The sequence below is a fragment of the Uloborus diversus genome, chromosome 8, assembly GCF_026930045.1.
Source record: "Uloborus diversus isolate 005 chromosome 8, Udiv.v.3.1, whole genome shotgun sequence".
In the NCBI taxonomy this organism is placed as follows: Eukaryota; Metazoa; Arthropoda; class Arachnida; order Araneae; family Uloboridae; genus Uloborus; species Uloborus diversus.
Window position 1 is genome coordinate 5,056,324 of NC_072738.1, and position 6,055 is coordinate 5,062,378.

Below are 6,055 nucleotides of genomic sequence, written 5' to 3' on the forward strand. Positions count from 1 at the left end.
GACGTTCTGAGAAAACTAATGGGAAAAATTAAGAAAGCTGATGGAAGAAGGAAGGGTATGTGCGGCAGAATATTTCACGCGCGGTGTGAAACGATTTCCTTAGGCCTGGACTCCACATGAGCGGAAAACCGACTGAAACCGAATGCGGAATCGGAAAAACAGGTTTTTTTCCGTTTCTGCCCGACGGAAACGCGACTGAATCGAGAGTAGAAAAATTTCAACTTTTCTGCTTCCGCCAGCGGATTCCGCATTCTAACAGCCAATAGGAGCTCGACTTCAGATTGTAAACATTAGCAATGGCAGCCACCGAAGTTGAACGTATGCTGTATCATCAATTTTTTTAATGGAAGAATTAAAGAAATATTTTTGCTGTTATTAACAACGAGAAGAACGTAGCGATAAGATGCGCTATCCTTGGGACAAAATGTGGCATTTGCGGTAAGTGGAATTTTTGTTGAACTCTTATCATAACTTTGTAATGTACTGAATGTGTGCATAGTTTCATTTAATTGTATCAAACATTCACTTTTCGCAGCTCCAGAAGCACAGAAAAAGGAGGTGAAAAGAAAAAAACAATAGAGGGAAACTTTATCAGATGAATTGGTGGATGATGAATTTAATACTGGACTGGATTTATACTTCTACGAAAGTACAAGGTTAGTTCTTTCATTTTGGATTTTGAAGAATCCTAACCTCCTTTTTGCTTAATACATGTATTGATAGCCGTTTGTTTGATCATTCTTTTTGTTTATTTGAGTTTAAATCATGTAATGACACCATAGTTTTGGTATTTTACCTTTATGAAAAGTTAATCTTCTGTACTCGATCACCGTAATGTAGTACAATATTGCTTACCTTCTAAATGTTGCGTTAGGTAGGTCATACTTTGTTATGGTTTATTTTGTTAGCATATTGATAAAGCCAAAGAATAACAAACTTTTTCTTTTGAAGGAGTATAATTTTCTCACCACTCTGAAATCATTATTTATTGTATTGTAGTACAATACGTATATTTGTGTATACAGAGTTTAACAGATAAAACGTATTTGCTAATTTACTTGATTTTGTAGTAAAAACTTGGAAAGTGTGTAGTTATAAGGTTTTCACTTAAATTTACTTATTGAAATAATCACAAAAAGTAAAATTTTTAGATCTAGAAAAAAAAATTGTAAGTACTAGGCGCATCTATTTCTCATAGTTTATGGTTAAGTTCAGTGGCATTCTGATAGATTTTGTTTTTAAGAAGTTTGATAAGATTTTTTTAGTCACTTGTGCGATAATCCTGGGTGATAACCAGTGATGTTTCCCATAGGGTACAAGAGCGCCCATATAGGGGGGTAAGGGGGGCCCAAGCCCCCTCCCTTTTGAAATTAGATTTTCCTTGCTTTTAGTACTTTTTTCTTTGCAAAAATGTGAAAACGTTTCTTCTCCAGCCGTTAATGAATAAGGTATTAAAAACATCAAATTTTAATAACTCTAACCTGCACTAAAATCAGTTTCCATGGGGTAAATATTTGAGCCCCCCCCCCCTGCAATGTTGCATATGGGCGCTCTTGATAGGGTAGACTCCATATACGCCGTATACTCTCAAACATTTTTTAAAAAAATAGCGCTCAAACTTCAAAAATTTTCACATTATGACTTATCATGTATATGATCACATACATTTATTGTGCGTAATGGATTACTGGGAGTATACCCTAAGAAAAAATGATGGGAACATCACTGGTGATACCAGTGCCCAGGATTTGTCATATTCCTGAATGAGGTCATTTAAAGGATGTTTCTTTCTTGTTAGTTTTTTTGAAGTCAGATGAGATATTGTGTACTCAGGGTCACCGAAAACCAAGGCAGGATCCTAGTTTGACCGACCCCCAACTCCTTATAAAATTTATTAACCACACTACCATGATTCTAAGCTGGGCCACTTGTTTCCGACTGGGTTGAGATGACCTCTTGTCAGCCCTGTGAATACCTTACATTTTTTCCATCATAGATATTCGTTTTTTTTTTTTTTTTTTTTTTGAACGGTCGCAAATTGCTTATTAAGCTCCCTTGACCGAGGTTGATGTTGCACTGATTTTTCAGATTATCATGACATCGAGAATAAGTCTAGCTCGTTTCATACTTTATTAGGTAGACAATTTTTTGTCGCCACAATTTGTCATTACAAATTGTTTTCATTCATACAAAGCTAAACTTAAGATTTTTGGACCTGAGCCTCTACAAACTCAAGCGGGACCAAACCTGGGTGGTGATTTCTATATGCCCTACACATGCACACAGACATGCCTACACACATGCGCCTACACACATTCACATTTGCACACATAAACATTTGCACACATACACGTCTGCACACACACACATCTATACACACACACGTCTGTGCACACACACACATCTACACACCCATGTCTGTTCACACACAGCCTACACACATACACACTTGTGATTGCAAAAAACATTATTTGAATTCAAGATGTCAAAAATTAAGTGCGCCTTCATTTTTTTCCCTGCCCTCAAACCTGTGCACCTTCGTTTTATTCATTTATTTATTTTTTAGCGCCTTTTTGGTAGTCAAGGTTCGCCCCTTCTTGGTAGACCCAGACCCTGTCCGCCCCTGCTCATGAGTTTGTGCTCATTTTTGAAAGCTTGTGCCCCGGTTGATATTTCTCATATCAGAATTAGAGTCCGAGGAAAACTTCTTGCATCAAAAACTTAACCCGTAAGTGCCCAACATTTGAATTTTTTGTTTTTTAAACATTTAATGAAGAATATTTTTAAAAAAAATTCTTGAAATGCTCCACTTCAGATGCATTATTATTTCATACTTTGTAATAGTAATCCAAAACATACTATAAATATCTGTTAATTTTCTGTTTTAATTTTTGTTAACTTTACACATGAGGCAAAGGCACTGCAAAAGGGGGGGGGGAGTTCAGGGTCAAGACATATGTCAAAGCCTTGGCTAGGAAATTTTTGCAGATCCTTAAACAGCAGTTTTTATGCATTTAAGGACTGTTTCGACAAAAAAAAAAAATCCCTCTGGCAGGAATTCTGACAAAGCTAGTGATGTGAGGCAAATATCAATTCAAACATTTAAAGAAGTAAAAAGGATTAAAGTCATCAAAAGAAACTATTATCACGTTCTTCAAATTCCAACTGACTAAAATACTATTTTTCACAACATATAATTATTTCTGTTTACTTTGTATTTGTATGGAGATTGACGATTGAATATTTTACTATGAGTTCAAGTCTGTGTTACATTCTAGAGCCCAAGCCTGGCCTAAGCCAAGCTCATCTCTATTATTACTTCAAACACATGCCTACACCAAGGGTGCCCACCTAGGGGAGGTCATGGCGCAGACTGCGCCATTGAAGTTTTTAGGGGGGTTTGAGGGGTATTTTCTCATTTGGGAGGCTCATGCTTTTTGGGGGTCTTTGCAAAATGGGGGGGGGGTTGCACCTTTGCCCTTCGGGGGTGGGCACTCCTGCCTACACACAGGCACGCCTGCATACATATGCCTACACATAGGCAGCACACACGCTTACACACACACATACACTCGTGATTGCGGAAAACATAATTTAAATACATGATGTCAAAATTAAAAAAAATATCATGCAAAATTATATGTACGTGTATGAATTAGAAATTTAAAATTATTTTTTAATGCAAATTTTATTTCAAGAGTTAGCATTTAGTTCCCTTCTATGCCCTCCCCCTTCCCATTCTAAAAGTGAGGGATTGAGTATTTCCCAACTTCTGAATCATATGCTCTTTCTCGTGGGCAGAACTCCAACCACCTAGGCCCTGCTTTGTTCAATGTCACAAATTGAAAACTACAATTAGTCACAATGTAAAAATTTGTAGTTAAATAAACAAATTGGTTTCTGGAAAACAAAAGCAATTATAATATAAGCATCAAGTAGCAAAAGCAATGATTCTAAGTTTTTAATTTCTCCCTTTTTTTTTTCCTTTTTTTCTACAAAATTTTATAATTGAAAATTTCATTTGCATTCTGACCTGTGAGAATCATTTTCATATGCGGTGCGACCCTCTGGTAAAAAGTGGGTAGGTTGGTGCTACTGATCTGAGACTGTTTAAAAATCACTGTGAAGAAGAATATATTTTTATACTTGTGCATTATTGCAACATTTGCTGCCTTATATTACAATGCTATGCGGTTGGTGGATGTACATCTCCATTTCCTTAAAGTATTCTACCCTCGATGGTGTCATTCAGGGAATTTGCCCCTTATTGTCTACGGCCTCTTAAGTTAGCGAAAACTTCATATAAATATCTTTCTCAATCCACCAGTGTTCAAACCAGGCATTAATGGCGAGCAGCCATCCACTTAAGACCCCTTTTGGTAGAGCTTTGGTGCTCACCCAAGTTGAGAAAACAAATACTCTCACCAACATAGGGTTTCCAGAAGGTATGATTGAAGAGTTTGACGTCCGTGTTCACTAATGGTGACTGGGGCACATTTAATGTGTTCATAGTCAATGTCCCCCAAGTTCCTATTCCAAATCTTTTCCTCTGGGGCTGCTGGATCAGGGGTTGCTCGGCTCCTGCTCTGGATAAAAAATCAGAGCTCTCTTCAGAACCCTATCCTACCGGTTAACTGTTTTTCTTTGGATTGTTTAGGAAATCCGAATAGCCTATATTATTATTAGAAAATAATTTGAAACTTGAATATCAAGTGTGTAGTGCCTCAAAACAGTCGATGATGAATATTTTGAGTACAAAATAGATGATATGATTGGCAGAGTTATATATAAGTATTAATTAATAAATCATTTCAGAGAACAAGATCATTAAAGGAAAATAGTTTAACTGAGCATTTTCTATACTATAGCTCTTATTAATGTTTGTGTTTGTGACACCCTCCAAAAAGATTTTTGCTTTGGCAAAACTATCTTTCAAAGAAATGATTGTTCAAATCAAGAAGTATTAAAAACTATCTACTTTGATCAACAAAGCAACTAAACCTAAATTACACGACAAAAATGAGCTTTGTAACCAATTATTGAAAACTTATTAGTAAGTATATTAAGTATATTCTTATAGTTTGTTCAGTTGAATCAAATTTCAAACATTATATAAATAATCTGAAAACTAACCCTCTATTAAAAATTAGATTCAAATGAGAATTTTAGCTTTTTTCAACATCCCTTGAACTGCAATGATTGTCTCTACTGCTCACTACTCAGTTATATACTTATGTGTTGTGCTGCATATTAGTTTCTTTCCTTCTTTCTTTTTTCTTTTTTAATTATTGTCACTATGAAGACCCCAGCCCTATTCAATAATCACCTCAGATTAAAAGCAGGAGGGTGTTGTTCCTGAGAAAGTGTGAGGCCGCAAAAAAGAGGAAAAGATTAACTTTGGCCTTTATGAATGACCACCTCCATAATAAAAGCATAGCTCTTTGACGGGGATAAACTCTTATAAACTGGTTGTGTGTCTGTGTATACATATGTTGTACCTTTGCTTTGAAGCTAGGAAAAAGTTTACACCAAAAGAAAATTTTCTGTTTGTATCATTGATCCTGCCAAGGATCTACATCAGGCTCTACTGCTGCAGTTACCTTATTTGTGTGTAAACAAATTTATTTTATATTTCAGATCGAGCAAACACATTAAAGAAGGATTGGCGGATTAATGCTGATGCAGGAATAACTTAAGTAGAACTGCCATTTTGCTGTCAAGAAAGCAAAGGAGAATTTTTAGTTAAAGATGATCCCATTTCAAGAATTTTCTAGTTAAATGTAAATTTTTTTCAGGGAGAAAAAAAATATAAAAGCAATGTCTTACATTGAACTTTTAATACAGCGGAATAAATTGAGTTAAAATATGTAAATAAGTGGAGCATTTTAAATTAAAAAAATATTTATTTGTGTGTTATTTTGATTCACTGATGTGTAAAATATTAGTGAGCTTTGTAAAAATGCAAGCTTTGAATGCTTTTGATTAGAATTAAATATATTTAAATAAATTGAACATAATGAGATTTAGTGAACAATGAAAAATTCAGAACAATATA

General features: G+C 35.2%; 1 long non-coding RNA gene across 1 annotated transcript; it reads left to right on the plus strand.

The window, feature by feature from the left end:
- The first annotated feature begins 306 nt into the window (after positions 1-306).
- LOC129227446 (uncharacterized) lies at positions 307-5,686 on the plus strand. The gene is made up of 3 exons (XR_008580839.1): positions 307-438; positions 536-656; positions 5,638-5,686. It is a non-coding gene; the product is annotated as an uncharacterized LOC129227446 (long non-coding RNA).
- Positions 5,687-6,055: the final 369 nt, after the last annotated feature.